At 48.5% G+C, this 16,189-nt stretch overlaps 1 protein-coding gene across 1 annotated transcript in view; it reads left to right on the plus strand.

The window, feature by feature from the left end:
- The window catches only part of LOC144612204 (myelin-associated glycoprotein-like), a 760,913-nt gene that overhangs the window by 325,736 nt on the left and 418,988 nt on the right, over positions 1 to 16,189 (plus strand).

Genomic DNA, 16,189 nt, shown 5'->3' on the forward strand with positions numbered 1-16,189 from the left:
ACTCTACCGCTGCGCTACAAGGGAAACAGGCCTTTGTTATCTGTTTGTTTATGTGAAAATAAGAAGCTGGTGCGACTTGGGTGGGGGAGGAATAGAGAAAAAGGGAATACCGGGGTTACTTGAAGTTAGAGAAATCAATATTCATACCACTGGGCTGCAAGCTGCCCAAGCAAAATATGAGATGATGTTCCTCCAATTTGCGTTTAACCTCACTCTGACAATGGCGGAGACCTAGGACAGAAAGGTCAGTGTGGGAATGGGTAGGAGAATTAAAGTGTTTAGCAACCAGGAGATCAGGTAGGTTCAGGCGGACTGCGTGAAGGTTTTCAGCAAAACGATGTTTGGTCTTGCCGATGTATAAGAGTCCACATCTTGAACACAGTAGATGAGGTTGGAGGAGGTGCAAGTGAACCTCTGCCCAACCTGAAAGGACTGTTGGGGTGCCTAGACAGATTTGAAGGAGGAGGTATTGGGGCAGATGTTGCATCTCCTGCAGGGGAAGGTACCTGGGGAGGGGGTGGTTTGGGTGGGAAGGGCCCAATTAACCAGGGAGTTGCGGAGGGAACGGTTTCTGTGGAAGGCGGAAAGGGGTGGAGATGGGAAGATGTGACTAGTGGTGGGATACCGTTGGAGGTGGCGAAAATTTCGGAGGATTATGTGTTGTATGTGAGGGCTGATGGGTTGAAAGGTAAGGACTAGCGGGACTCTGTCTCTGTTACGAATAGGGAGAGGGGGAGGAAGGCAGAGCTGTGGGGTACCGAGGAAACAGGAGTGAGGCCTCATCTATGATTGGAGAGGGGAACCTCCATTCCCTAAAGAATGAGGACATGTCAGATGTCCTGGTAGGGAACCCCTCATCTTGATGTGGCGTAGACGGAGGAATTAGGAGTAGGGGATGGAGTCTTTGCAGGAAGCAGGGTGGGAAGAAGTGTAGACAAGGTAGTTGTGGACTGTCAGTGGGTTTGAAATAGATGTCAGCCTGTGATGGAGACTGAGATCAAGAAAGGCGAGGGTGATGTCAAAGATGGTCCAAGTGAATTTGAGTGCAGGATGGAAATTGGTGGTGAAGTTAATGAAGTCCATGAGTTCAGGATGAGTGCAGGAGGTAGCACCGATGCACTTGTCAATGTGACGGAGATACAGGTCAGGGATAGGGCCAGTGTACGCCTGGAACAGGGATTGTTCAACACAACCAAACTTTAACTAATTTACTGTAAAATAATTACGGATGTTGAAAGTGGCACGTCAGAAACTATGATCAAAAACAAAGCAGCAGTTGTAGTAAGGATGAGAAATTTGCAGAATAGTGAAATGCAGAGAATTGTGCTGAATGATGTCGCAGGTGTCAGAAGCACAAAAACTTTCTGGATGTACTGATTTTATTCAAAACATCCTTGGAGTAACTCATGCTGAATCACTGAGCATTTACAAAGATGCAGTCAGCCCCTTTGCCCTGCTGTCGTCCTCAGCAACTCCCAGCTCATGATGTTATTTGACATCTGCACTTTGCTTTTCACTTGCCCGTTTTAACAAACCAGTTATCACACTGGGTTAGAAGAATTCTTAAAAACTTACTGACGTGTACCTTGTTCCTTGGGGGATATCAAAGACAGAATCCATCCCCCTCGAGTCTTTATCAGAATCATCTGGTGATTGATAAATCCCTCCTCCCCACAATCTTTCACTAGTCACGCCTGTAAATTATTTAAATTAACATCTCCGAGCAGCTCCATTAACACTGAAGCATTTACTAATCTGTCTTCGAAATCAGAGCGTGGATTTTTTGCTGAATGTGATCATTTCTGTTTCCTTCTCTAGCGGTAGACGGCGTGACCCAAGGAGACTGTCATCCCTGCCCTCACTGCACTATAGCATTCACCACGGCGGAGAACCTCACAAGGCACTTAAGAAGGCATCCTGAAGCCTCCATACCAACGCCAGCTGGTCAACCTTCTACTCCCAGAGTGGACACAGATCCACAAAGTAAACGTGAGCAGAGTCCGTTCACACCATCTGACGGAAGGAGGGCAATACGGAAGTCAGGTGATATTCCAGGACAAATAACGGAGAGACAGCATGAATGTGCTGAATGTGGGAAGTGTTTCACGCGGGCAGGGAACCTCCACGAACACCAGCTGACCCACACCAGAGAGTGGCCGTACACATGTTCTGCCTGTGGGAAGGGCTTTGCATGGGCAGGGCACCTCCACCGACACCAGCGGACCCACACCGGAGAGAGGCCGTACACATGTTCTGTCTGTGGGAAGGGCTTTGCACACTCAGGGGATCTCCACCGACACCAGCGGACCCACACCGGAGAGAGGCCATTCACATGTTCTGTTTGTGGGAAGAGCTTTGTAAACTCAGGGCACCTCCACCGACACCAGCGGACCCACACCGGAGAGAGGCCATACACATGTTCTGACTGTGGGAAGAGCTTTTTTTATCTCTCTCAGCAGAAAGCTCACACCTGCCGTGAAACGTGCCCCGTGTGTGGGAATGTTTTTAAGGACACAGCTGCTTTCACGGTTCACCTGCGAGCCTGTGTTGAACAGTAAAAGTTCACCAATTATCATGTGTTATAATTTCCTTTATATTATTTAATTTCTTTTATTTCAATTATTTCCTTTTGAACTACGTTAAGTAATTATTTATGTTTTCAAACAGTATCAATATTGGTACTTGCTGTATTTCCCTCTTTTTGGTGATACTTTGTGTGGAGAAGTCTGGGGTAGAAGGGATGGGTCCGTGGTTCCCACTCCCTGTGTGAATTGGGGACCAGGGATGGGTATCATTGCCGCATGTCCGACCCTCTCTCGACTGCATCTTCCGACTGGGATAGACTGCCCCCACTGGGATAGGCAATAGACAATAGGTGCAGGAGTAGGCCATTCGGCCCTTCGAGCCAGCACCACCATTCAATGTGATCATGGCTGATCATTCTCAATCAGTACCCCGTTCGTGCCTTCTCCCCATACCCCCTGACTCCGCTATCCTTAAGAGCTCTATCTTAATTAGATTGTTATTGTGACTGGGATCGCTCGGATCGGGGCTGTCGTGATGCAGTCTGGTTATCGAACTGAGTTCATCAACACGGCGATTAATAAATTAACCACTTTTATTGTTGCCGCAAGTCAGGAGAACCGTTCTGTGCCGTGGGCTCCGGTTACTTTGATCAAACTGTTGGTCCCTACAGGTTTCACTTTATTCCTGTGAGATTTCTTGAAGTGGTGATCACTAAAATGCTGACACTGGAGTTTGCAACGTTTGAAGTGTTGTTCCAAGTATAAGCAGAAAGTAAGTTTGTAAATTGAATCGTTAGATGCTGATTGATGTAATTTATTTAACGAATGTTTGAGACCTGAAATGTGTTTTAATTTGTTTCATTTTGCATTGTATTTAAAATATTTCTGTGTGAGGCGATTGACCAGCACCCGCGTTGTCCCGGATAAATCTGTTCATGTTATTGTCATGTTATTAACGTAATTGTGTTGTGAATCAAAGTGATTTAAGAGTATTTTTAATGGCGATGGTATCAACTCCTGGGAGCTCCGTGCATCATGTTCCCTGTTGTTGCTGATGGGAAGTGCAGCGGCTCAGTGGACGCACGGCGCTGGTCACTGTGTAATCCCCTCCTGCCTCATCACCAAACCTTTCCAGCGCTCGGCTCTCCACCCCTGCCGCTGCAGCGCCTGCACACATGCACCGTCCAGTATTTATGCTCTTTGTTCAGCCAGCCGGCTTCACCCTCTGCAGCGCTGCATTAATACACACGCGGCTCATGCAAGCTGTTTCCCCAGTCTGTGTCCGATGCGCTTGTGACGTGGTCCCTGCTCCTCCGGCCGCCGTGAGGTTCCCGCGGTGGGCGACGAGTGCGTGTGTGTGTGGGACCCCAGTGAGTGCGGGCGGGAGGAAGGGCGAGGGCAGCGTCAGGAAATGGAGGGAAGACACAAGAAACTGCAGATGCTGGATTACAAATAAAATACACAGCGCTGGAGTAACTCAGCGGGTCAGGCAGCATCTGTGGGGGACATGGATAGGCGATGTTTCGGGTCGGGACCCGACTTCCGACTCTAATGGAGGGGATTGGATTCAGCTGCCGTCAAGCTGACAAAGGTCATAAGTGATAGGAGCAGAATTAGGCCATTCAGCCCACGGATGTGTGGAACAAGCTGCCAGAGGAGGTAGTTGAGGCAGGGACTATCCCAACATTTAAACAGTTTAGTCTTGCACTGATAGGAAACTTCACTGGAATTAAGTATTCTTTATTTTAGGCTTCAGAGATGGAGCATGGAAACAGGCCCTTTGTCTCAACGAGTCCACGCTGACCAGCGATCACCATGTATCACCCCACACACAAGCACTATCCTACACCATGAGGGGCAATTTACTGCAGCCAATTAACCTACAAATCTGCACGTTTTTGGAGTGTGGGAGGAAACCGGAGCACCCGGAGAAAACCCACGCGGTCACAGAGATAGCGTATAAACCCCGTACAGACAGCACCTGTAGTCAGGATCAAACCCGGGTCTCTTTTTTAAAATATATACAAAAGCTTTTATTCAGAAAACAAAACAAACATACAAAAGGGTAACACGATCAAAGGCTGCCGATATTGGCAGTTTACAAACAAACAAACATCAAACTAATACATCGCCAACTTTATCAATAATACACTCGACGTCCCGCGGCGACCAGCGTTCACGGAAGGCCTCCAGCGTCCCCGTGGACAACACGTGTTCCCTCTCAGGGACACGCGGGCACGGACGTTGGCCCGGAAGAGGGGCAGGCAGCCGACCCCGGTGCGGCCGTCGACTACCCGCTGCCAGGACCCGCAAATGGCCATCTTGGCCAGGCCCAGGAGCAGACCGACAGGAAGACCCCACCGTCCCTCCCGACCCTCCCCCCCTCTGTACCGGGTGCCCAAAAATCAGGAGCACAGGACTAAAATGGAGCCAAAACTTGGGGAGCAGCCCCTTTAGACACTCGAACACGGGCTGCAACCTCTCACACTGTAAGTACAAATGGGACACGGTCTCTTCCTCACCGCAGAAGTAAGCTGTGAGGCAGCAACTCTACCGCCGAGCCACCGTGCCGCTCTATTCCCACAGTACCGTGCTGCCCATGTTCATCACAAGACACAACAGGTCAGTTCTTCCCACAATAACAGTACAGGAGGAAAGGGGGAGTGAGTAACATTACACAGAGAGAGGGGTAGTGAAAGTAACAGGAGAAGGGGGAGTTCTGCAGTTGTACAGGGCCCTAGTGAGACCGCACCTGGAGTACTGTGTGCAGTTTTGGTCTCCAAATTTGAGGAAGGCCATTCTTGCTATTGAGGGCGTGCAGCGTAGGTTCACCAGGTTAATCCCCCGGAATGGCGGGACTGTCGTCTGTTGAAAGACTAGGCTTGTATACTCTGGAATTTAGAAGGATGAGAGGGATCTTATTGAAACATATAAGGTCGTTAAGGGATTAGTATGGCGAGTCTGGAGGCTTGTACTTTGTTAAAGAAGTTTATTGCGGCAGCAATATTCAATTAGAAAGGATAACAAACGAGATTACAGACAACCATTAACTCAAACTGTTCAAATCGAAGTTCTCTTCCCACTGCCACCACCTGACCTAGCTGGCCAATCAGCGGGTTCGACTCTCAGGACCAATCCCTATGGTCGCACCACCATGTGACCTTGCTGGCCAATCCGAGGGTTCGACTGTCAGGACCAATCCCTATGGTCGCTACAATAGACAGGAAGTTGTCATAAACAGGAAGTGCAGGTCAGAAAGGGATAATCTCATGGTGTAGAGAGTGTGATTCATCTGTGTGTAATCTGCTGCCATCCTTCGTCACAGAGTTTGTTAGACGCAATGTCTGTAAGTAATTATGTTTAGTGACATCATCTTTATATGTTCCTATACTAAACGTATAATGTAACTAAACCCTATGTTATTTCTTTTTGTGCCTAAACGTTACAGTTTCACATTTGAATTCAGTAAAGTATCAAACGACAGCTCATCTTTACTGGTCTTTATTGGGTCAATTGTTTAGCTTGCTAGATAGCTGGATAGGTACATTCGGCGAGTCCAGTATAAAACCCCTTGCCTCGACTAAACCCCTCACCTCGACTAAACCCCTCGCCTCCACTAAACCCCTCGCCTCGACTAAGCCCCTCGCCTCGACTAAACCCCTCGCCTAAACCCCTCGCCTCGACTAAACCCCTCGCCTCGACTAAACCCCTCGCCTCGACTAAACCCCTCACCTCGACTAAACCCCTCTCCTCGACTGTGAGATGTAAATGTGAGTGCTCACAATCACGATGCCAGAGACAAAGTCGTGGAAACAAGACAAGTTTATTCACGAGTCTGCAGAGCCGGGTGCCTCTCCAAACCGAGACACACCGAGACAAAGACTGCCTTCTCTTTATACAGTACAACTTCGTTGAATCTCCCTCCCTTTTGCTGAATCCCCCTCCCCTTCGGGCTCCTTCCAATCAGAGCGCTGAGGTGCACAATCTTCTGTACCGCCCCGGGTACCCCCCCCCCCCCCCCAGATCATACATTGTATGTGCATGGCAATTGGCAGTTCCCCGATCAGGGGCGTATTTGCAATATTCATTTACCTCATTGAGCAAGCGCAGTAGTTATCCACATGGCCCTTAGTTACCTTCATGACCCATTTCAACCCATCCCTGCTACTTAGACACTCTCCTAAATTTACGGCCCTTTGTCCAGCCTGCCTCTATCCCTGTACCACATTATCAGTGCCCCAACGAACTCGGTGGTAGTTCAATCACCCTGTCCCTGACGGTTTAATAGCCCTGTCCCTGGTTGAGTGGTAGTTCAACCATCCTGTCCCTGACGGTTTAATAGCCTGTCCTTTTTTTAACGCTGCTATGGACAGGCTTTGCACTACTGTTCATTTTTTTTTTTTTATTGTAATATATTTTCATCTTCATCTTTTTTTCATTGAAGTGACTATATTTTATATTGATTGTTGTTTGCTGTGCCTTTTTAATTTTAACTTACTTTAATGCACTTTATTCCTCGGGATTGTGGGAAACGGTATTTCGATTTTCTGTCTGTGTAAACTAACTGAAAATTGACAATAAAGTTGACTTTGACTTGACCTTGGTTGAGTGGTAGTTCAATCATCCTGTCCCTGGCGGTTTAATAGCCCTGTCCCTGGTAGAGTGGTAGTTCAATCGTCCTGTCCCTGGTGGTTTAATCATCCTGTTTCTCACAATCCATCCTTTTTCTTTTGCTACGCATTCCCTGATTAAACCCCATTTTCAAACTCCTTTGTCTCCAATTGATGTAGCATTCTCCTAATTTCCTTACTCTGGGAATCCAGAACCTTCCCTGGCTGCATTATCATGATTCTCTGCACCTCCCCTCTTGTCCCCATTGGCACTGCTACAGCCTGCATCTGACTTATGCTCCTAGTTATGAGCTCCCTAAGACAAGGTACACAACAGGGAATAAAGATCAGCCCAGCCAGTGCACATAAGATCACCTGTGCCACCGTTCTCCACCATGACCCTCCCAGGAGGGAATCCCACCATCCAATGCCCATACACTGGAATTTAGAAGGATGAGGGGGGATCTTATTGAAACATATAAGATAATTAGGGGATTGGACACATTAGAGGCAGATAACATGTTCCCAATGTTAGGGGAGTCCAGAACAAGGGGCCACAGTTTGAGAATAAGGGGTAGGCCATTTAGAACGGAGATGAGGAAGAACTTTTTCAGTCAGAGGGTGGTGAAGGTGTGGAATTCTCTGCCTCAGAAGGCAGTGGAGGCCAGTTCGTTGGATGCTTTCAAGAGAGAGCTGGATAGAGCTCTTGAGGATAGCGGAGTGAGGGGGTATGGGGAGAAGGCAGGAACGGGGTACTGATTGAGTGATCAGCCATGATCGCATTGAATGGCGGTGCTGGCTCGAAGGGCTGAATGGCCTACTCCTGCACCTATTGTCTATTGTCTATTGTCTATTGTCTATTGTCTATTGTCTAATTGTCTAATTGTCTAATTGAGTTCCAGTTTTGCACTGGAACATGCGCCAATTTCCGGATTCCTTCGGATATGTCCATTACTGCCTGTCCGTTATTGTCAATATTCAGGCAACAATTAGAGAGGTTGAATTTCCCACATACCCCTCCTTCTTCGGCTAGGAGGTAGTCTAGGGCCAATCGATTTTGGTATATTGCTGTTCTCATCTGCGTTTGCTGCTTTGCCAACATCTCTAGTGCGGCAGCCGTTCGATTAGTGATCACCTCCAATACAGCCTGTAAGCGTATTATCCGGTTTAGCATGTACACCGGGGTACGATATCCCCAGGAACCATCCTGAGCCCAGATGGCTGTCCCATAATATGAAATGATTCGGGTCGGAGGCCACTCATCATCCTCCCAGGTTCCTATCTCCAACTCTCTTTTTTCCCCTTGTTGGTCATCAAACACTGGAGTGCCCAGCATTCGTCCTCCCCCGGCTGGCAATAAAAAGAATCCCGGCTGCACTAACCCAATGAAACACGTTCCACTCCATTTTCCCGGAAGTATTGAGTAGGCCTTATGTCCACAGATCCAGAGTAATCCCTCTGGAGCAGGTCCACTGACCGTGTCCCTCTCCCAGAGGTCCCGTAAAACTGGTAACCCCTGATATGGGTTGTTCCCTGTGCAGTTCAGACTCGGCTTTCGTTGCCTGTTTTATCTCGGACTGGGGTAATGTTTGTACAATTTCCCCAGTCTTCTTTGGCCAGATACCATTTAGGTTCCTCAGGCCACCAGGTCCGTGTCTGGTTCACCCACAACGTTAAGATGTGTTGACAAGGACTAATGCCTACTTCTTCTCTCCCCTGAGTCTTTGGTCGAGCTATACATTCCGTCCCTATTGGAGCGTCAGTCAATAGCCATTCCTGGGGCGCCCGATCTCTCCCTTTCGTGATGTTCCACCCAAATAGGTCCCCCACTTCGACAGTTGATCCCCTCCAAGGCCATTGAGAACTCATAAGAGGTCCTCCACAAACCCAGCAGTCCTTGACATTTAGCGTCTGAGCAATCCTGGTAGCCAGGTCCACAAAGAGATTCCCTCCCAATTCAGGAATTTCTGTATCTCTTCGTACAAGGATACATGTACTTGAGGTCCCTTAGTTGGGGCTGGTGGGGCTGGTCGGGTTGTCCCTTTTGCTCGTAGCCAGTTTATTAGGATTTCCTTTTGCCTGTCTAGATGTTCCTTCCCCAACCGGGACCCCATCCCCCATTGTCCGGCTTTCCATAAGCAAAACCATCTCTCTCCTTTGGGGCAGATGCTACCTATCCTTGCCCCTGAGTATCCCAAATTCTGCACTAGGTAGTATTCTACCCCCCCCCCCCTCCTTACAGCTGGTCTTGGCCCTAAAGGTATAACATGCGTCAGGCGCATCGGAATAATAGGTAAAAGACCTTATGATTTGTCCGCCATACCTGATGGGGCGGTAACATTTATCACAGCTGTCCATGCATTTACTTACAGTGGCAACGATCATGAGCACCAGTGCCACGCACTGCATTGTAATCTTCTAGTTCAATCGTTCTTTCTCAAAGATCAGAGTCAGTGGTTTCCTCCCTTGCCTTACTGTCCAGTCCTCCTCAGCCGGAGGTTCCACTGGTCCCTTTATTCGCGCTGCGTGTGTCCACCCTTTCTCTTTCGTCCGCACTGCCGTCTCCGTGGTCAACAATACCAAATACGGACCAGTCCAACGGGGTTGCAACTTCTCCTCCTTCCACGATTTCACAAGAACCCAGTCTCCCGCCTTCACAGAATGGATTGGAAAGTCGAGAGGGGGACTCTGTGCCAGCAGCCCCTTGGTTTTTAATTCTGTAATAGAACGAGATACTGCCAATAGATAGTTCCTTAAGAAAACATCACTTCCCTCTAAGGTGGGTATTCCTTCTATCTTTCCCAAATAAGGTAACCCAAACAACATTTCGTAGGGGGATACTGCTATATCCTTTCGTGGGGCGGTTCGAATTCTAAGCAAGGCTATCGGCAAGCACATAGTCCAAGGTAGTCTAGTCTCCTCCATTAGTTTGGTAATTTGTGTCTTTAGAGTACCATTCATCCTCTCCACCATTCTAGAACTCTGCGGGTGCCAGGGAGTATGCAACTTCCATTTTATCCCCGGGGCATCACAAATGAGCAAATGGGCTTTTGATGCGAAATGGGTTCCTCGATCTGAATCAAGAGATTATTTGTTCCAATAGAATTTTGGCTACCACCTGTGAAGTGGCATTTACTGTGGGAAATGCTTCCACCCAACGAGTAAAGTGATCCACTACCACTAGGAGGTATTTCCATTTCTGTACCCTAGGGAGTTCAGTAAAATCTACCTGTAGTCTCTGGAATGGTCTGATGGCTAACTGTTTTGCCCTCATCACTTTCTTATTTATCTTCTGACAGATGACACAGCTTGAGACTGCTTGTTTAGCCAGAGTATATATTCCCCTACAAGCATACGTACGTAAAAGGGTATCACATAATGCCTGAGCCCCCCAGTGTGACTGGGAATGTAATCTCCCCAATAATTCTCTGATAACCTCCTTATTTAGCAGTTGCTTCCCATCCGGCGTCCACCACCGTCCATCTTTTGCTATTTTTGCTCCCAACTCATTCATCCTACCTATCTCGAATTCGGAAAACACGGGTATCTTCTCCATCCCTTCCCTGAGAGGTATCAGAGACATCATCTCTACTGTCACCTGTAAAGCCGCCCATTTTGCCATTTCGTCCGCGGCTCTGTTTCCCCGGGCCTCTAGAGAATTTCCCTCCTGGTGTCCCGCCACATGTACTACTGCTATTTGCTCTGGCTTTGCTAATGATTCCAAGGTTTTTTCAATCAACTGTTCATGTGCTAACTCCTTTCCTCTCGCTGTTATCATTCCCCTTTCCTTCCAAATCTTTCCAAAGGTATGCACCACCCCAAAAGCATATTTCGAATCAGTATATATGGTGCCTTCTTGGCCTTCGAGTAACTCCAATGCCCGCATCAGGGCATAGAGCTCACAGGACTGGGCTGACCAGCTCCCAGGTAATCGTCCAGCCTCTATTTCACTTAATGTATTCCCGTCAATTATGGCGTATCCACTGTGTCTTTTCCCATCTATGCACCGAGATGACCCATCTATAAACCATCGACCTCCCTCAGCCAGAGGCTGTTCCCCCAGGTCCTCCCTACTCTTGGTCTCTAATTCTATTATTTCGCTACAATCATGTTCTGGCTTCTCCGTCTCTTTTTCTTTTTCTTCGGGCGGGTACAAAAACTGAGATGGGTTGAAGTTTTTGTCCGTAATTAGGGTCAAATCATCCTTTTCCATCAGGATAGCTTCATACTTTAATATCCTTGAGTCTGAGACTTCTGAGACTTCTGTGCCAATATTGTTCTCACCGTATGTGGGGTGGAGACCACCAAAACCCCCCCAAAGGTCAATTTCCTGCTCTCCTCTACTAGGACCGCTGTGGCTGCCACTGCCTGGATACAGACAGGCCATCCTCGTGACACTGGGTCCAATATTTTTGATAAGAATGCCACAGACTGCCGGCTTCCCACCCTCCTCTGAGTCAATACCCCGAGGGCTATCCCATCCTCCACATTTACAAACAGATGGTAGGGCTGGCCTATTGATGGCAGGGCTAAAACTGGAGCGGTTATCAAGCTATTCTTTAGCTGATGGAAATCCTGTTGTTCTTTCGGGTCCCATTCCACCTTATCTTTCTCATCTCCTAGCCTGTTGTACAAGAACCGGACTTGTCTGGCATAGTCATCGATCCAGAGTCTACAGTACCCAATTAGCCCCAGAAATTTTCTGATTTCCTTTTTATTCCGAGGCATCGGCAAGCCTGTGATTCCTGCGATTCTTTCAGAATTTATTCTTCGCTTTCCCCCACTTATTAGGTGGCCCAGGTACTTCACCTCTTGTTCCACAAACTGGAGTTTATTCCTCGATACCCTTAGTCCCTTCTCTCCCAGGAAATTTAGTAATATTATAGTGGCATCCCGCACCTCCCCTTCTCCCTCTCCAGAGATCAGGAGGTCATCCACATACTGCAGGAGCTGGATCCGGGGGACACACGGGTATTCCTCTAACACCTGTTCCAAGATTTGACCGAACAGGTTTGGAGATTCAGTAAATCCCTGAGGAAGTACTTTCCAGCGATACTGTTGCTTTCTACCCGTTCCTGGGTTTTCCCATTCAAAAGCGAACAAGTCTCGGCTTCCCTCATCCAAGGGACAACTCCAGAATGCATCTTTTAGATCCACTACACTGAACCAATTGTGACTGGGGGGTATCCGTCCCATAATCGTGTTTGGGTTAGGGACCACCGGATACCTAGTCCGGACCACCTTATTTAGTTCTCGGAAGTCCTGTACAAGCCGGAATGTTCCGTCTGTCTTTCGTACGGGTAAGATAGGGGTATTATAAGGGGACATGCAACTTTCCAATACTCCCTCCTTCAATAATTGGCTGGAGTCCCTTTCGGCCCTCAATGGAGATAGGGTATTGCCTGACTCACACCACGTCATACCCTTCCCGGAGGGCTATCCGGAGGGGTGGTATCCTCAGCCCCCCTCTATCTTCTTCTTTTAGTTTATATAATTGGACCACTATCCGCCCTTCCACAGGTGCCGTTCCTATTCCCAACTGGATCTGCAGATCCCGTCCCATTAAGTTTACTCCAGCCTGTGGAACTAGAATCAAATCTTCCACCGCCTCCCTATTTTCGTATTTGACTTTTACTCCTTCTATCTCCGGGGCCGCCATCACTTTCCCTCCTACTCCAGAAATCTGCACATGCCCTTTCCCGGTCGCCATCCCTTCAGGTATTCTGGTCACACTTGATCTTTCAGCCCCCGAATCTACCATAAACACTGTGTCTTCTCCTTGGGGTCCGAGTTTTAAATTTACATGGGGTTCCCGTTTGTGTCCTGTTAACCCCAAGGAGGGGAACCCCTGACCCTCCTATTCCTCTTCCATCAGGGCATACGACTGAACCTCTCTCCTTAGTTTAGGGCACTCTCTTTTGAAATGTCCTTCCCCATTGCAGTGATAATACCTAGAAGGTCCTGTTCTCCATGCCCCATCGCGTCCTATATATCTTCTCACGCTTCCCATTCTTCCCCTTATTCCTCTTCCTCTTCCTCTTCCCCTATAGGTCTCTTTCCGTCTATCCCCTTCTCGGTCCTGCTCAACCACTTGCTTTACCGCCTGCATCATTATTTTGGCTTTCCCCTTCTGCCTTTCATATCATATCATATCATATATATACCGCGCGGAAACAGGCCTTTTCGGCCCACCAAGTCCGCGCCGCCCAGCTGTAACATTCTCTCTCCAGAACGGAGACGTGACCTTTGTTCTGTGTCGTGTCTCCGTTCCCGTTGCGGCCTACCACCGGCCATTCACCTGGGAACACCTGGGGCTCTGGTTCGCAGAGCCCGCGGCGCAGACTCACCACCTGCGGCGCTGGCTGCCTGCGGATGTTGCGGGCGCGGCTGCGACTCGTCTCCGGCGCGGGCCGCGTGGACGTCGGAAGCCCGCAGACCCCTGGGTGGGGGCCGACATCGGGAGCTCCAGCAACGGCAGAGGCAGCGTGTTCGCCCGCCCCGAATCGCGGGGCTTGGGTCGGCCCGCCACGGACCTTTCACCGTCCGGCGCGGCCTGAAATAGGCCGTTGACCTTTCACCGCCCAGCGGCGGCTTCAATATCGGGAGCCCCGACCGCCCCGACGTGGCAAATCCAACAGCCTGACCGCGGGACAAGACGGCAGGGAAGAGAAAAAGACATTTTGGCCTTCCATCACAGTGAGGAGGGACTGGAGGAGACTCACTGTGTTGGATGTTTCTTTTTGTTTGGTGTTAGTTGTGATTGTATGTGTTATTGCATTTTTATTGATTAATCTTATTGGTCTTATTGTTCAACTGCGGGTAATGTTTCATTTTACTACACATTTATGTGTATGTAACAAATAAACGACTATTGACTATTGACTATTGACATTAACACTATCCTACACCCACTAGGGACAATTTTTTACATTTACCCAGCCAATTAACCTTCAAACCTCATCCCGCCGCACATATACTTTCTGTGCCTCTGTTAATAATAGATTTAATGGTTTCTCATTCCAATCCTCTATTTTTTCTAATTTCTTCCGGACATCGGGCCAGGATTTGGTTACAAAATTCGCCCTCAAGAGTTGTTGCCCGGCGTCTGACTCCGGGTCAATCCCTGAATATTGCTGCATGTTCTTTCTTAACCTTCGTAGGAAGTTAGTGGGGGCCTCGTCCTTTGCCTGCTGGTTCTCAAATGCTCGCTCAAAATTTTGTCCCTTAGGCACGGCCTCCCTTATTCCTTTTATTATTATTTCCCGGAGTTCTCTCATGCTTTTCCGACCCTCTTCGGACTGCTTGTCCCAATTGGGCGAGGCAATCAGGTACTTCACGTTCCCCGCTACAGCTGGATGATGCCCGGATCACTCCCAAATTTTAATTCCGGCCTGTCTAATCATTTGTCTTTCTGCAGAGTCGAACAGATTTCCCATAATGGACATCAGTTCGTCCCAGGTATATATATTTGGGCCCAAAAACTGGTCGAGTTGCTCTGCTAACCCCAAGGGAACTTCCAGCAAACCTTCATATCCTTTTTTTAATTCCTAACCTCCGTACTGGTCAGGGGAACGTTTACAAATCCGAATCCCCCTCCTTGTCCGCCCATGGGGACCTCCCTCAAGGGATATGCAGTTGAAGTTTCACCCTTCCTTTCCTCTATTCGACGGGATCTACGGAGTTCTAGGGAAGGCAGATTCTCTGCCGCTCCCTGTCCTCCTCCACCTGACGTCTCCCCTCCGTCTTCCCTTGGTTGTTCGGGTATAGACCCGGAAAGGGGAGGCGGTGGGACCACGTATGGTGGTGGCAAATGTTCCAAGGGATCTCATTTGGGAACATTTGGTTCTTGTTTACCTGCCAATTCTAGTAAACGTACCTGAGGAACCCAACAGCCTACATAACAAATTTCCTCCAGATTGGGGAAAGCTTTTGAATTGACAAACACGTTTGAATTGACAAACACCTCACCTTCTGTCTCCTTTCTCTGTTCGTTTACTTATTTATCTATTTATTCACTTCTCTATGTTCTAGAAATCCCTGTAAAGAGTCTTTGAGTGTTTGAAAAGCGCTATATAAATGTAATGCATTATTATTATTATTATTATTAATGCCTGCCGTACCCAATCTTCATCGGAGCCCAGTCGTGGCCACCAGACTGAACTCCCTTTTATTGGTTCCTTTGGCCAATCAAATTAACAGAATTTAATCATAGTCTCCTTATTTTTACCCCCTGTGCCTCCTTCTCCCCAGAGTTGTAACATTCGCCCCAACGGACTATCGGGCGGAATGTGGGGACCCTCTTCCCTTGGTCCCTTTTCCTTGGCACATTTTTTATCCCCTGGGTCATTATTCTTAACACAAGAATTACCCATCCTCCCTGTCCGACCTCTCCCGTCCGACAGAACCCAATCGCCCGAGTAATACTTAATAGTCAATTTTCTTACCCGGGTCCTGTGCACAGAAATTGCTCGATTGATCCCTTCCTTTCTCCGGATTCCCTCTTGTTTTCACGAGTCTCTTGACCGGATATCACTCGCTCAAACCGCTGATGGCAAGCAAGGAGATCAGGGACTGCTGAAATCAGCAGGGTGCACCTTCCCTTCCTTCCGCGTCTCCGCCAAGCGGCCGAAGTGGCGATCCCGGACGAGCCCCCAAGCTTGTGAGATGTAAATGTGAGTGCTCACAATCACGATGCCAGAGACAAAGTGGTGGAAACAAGACAAGTTTATTCACGAGTCTGCAGAGCCGGGTGCCTCTCCAAACCGAGACACACCGAGACAAAGACAGTGCCTTCTCTTTATACAGTACAACTTCGTTGAATCTCCCTCCCTTTTGCTGAATCCCCCTCCCCTTCGGGCTCCTTCCAATCAGAGCGCTGAGGTGCACAATCTTCTGTACTGCCCCGGGTACCCCCCCCCCCCCCAGATCATACATTGTATGTGCATGGCAATTGGCAGTTCCCCACTCAGGGGCGTATTTGCAATATTCATTTACCTCATTGAGCAAGCGCAGTTGTCATCCACATGACCCTTAGTTACCTTCATGACCCATTTC

Source organism: Rhinoraja longicauda, chromosome 43 (assembly GCF_053455715.1).
Source record: "Rhinoraja longicauda isolate Sanriku21f chromosome 43, sRhiLon1.1, whole genome shotgun sequence".
NCBI lineage: Eukaryota > Metazoa > Chordata > Chondrichthyes > Rajiformes > Arhynchobatidae > Rhinoraja > Rhinoraja longicauda.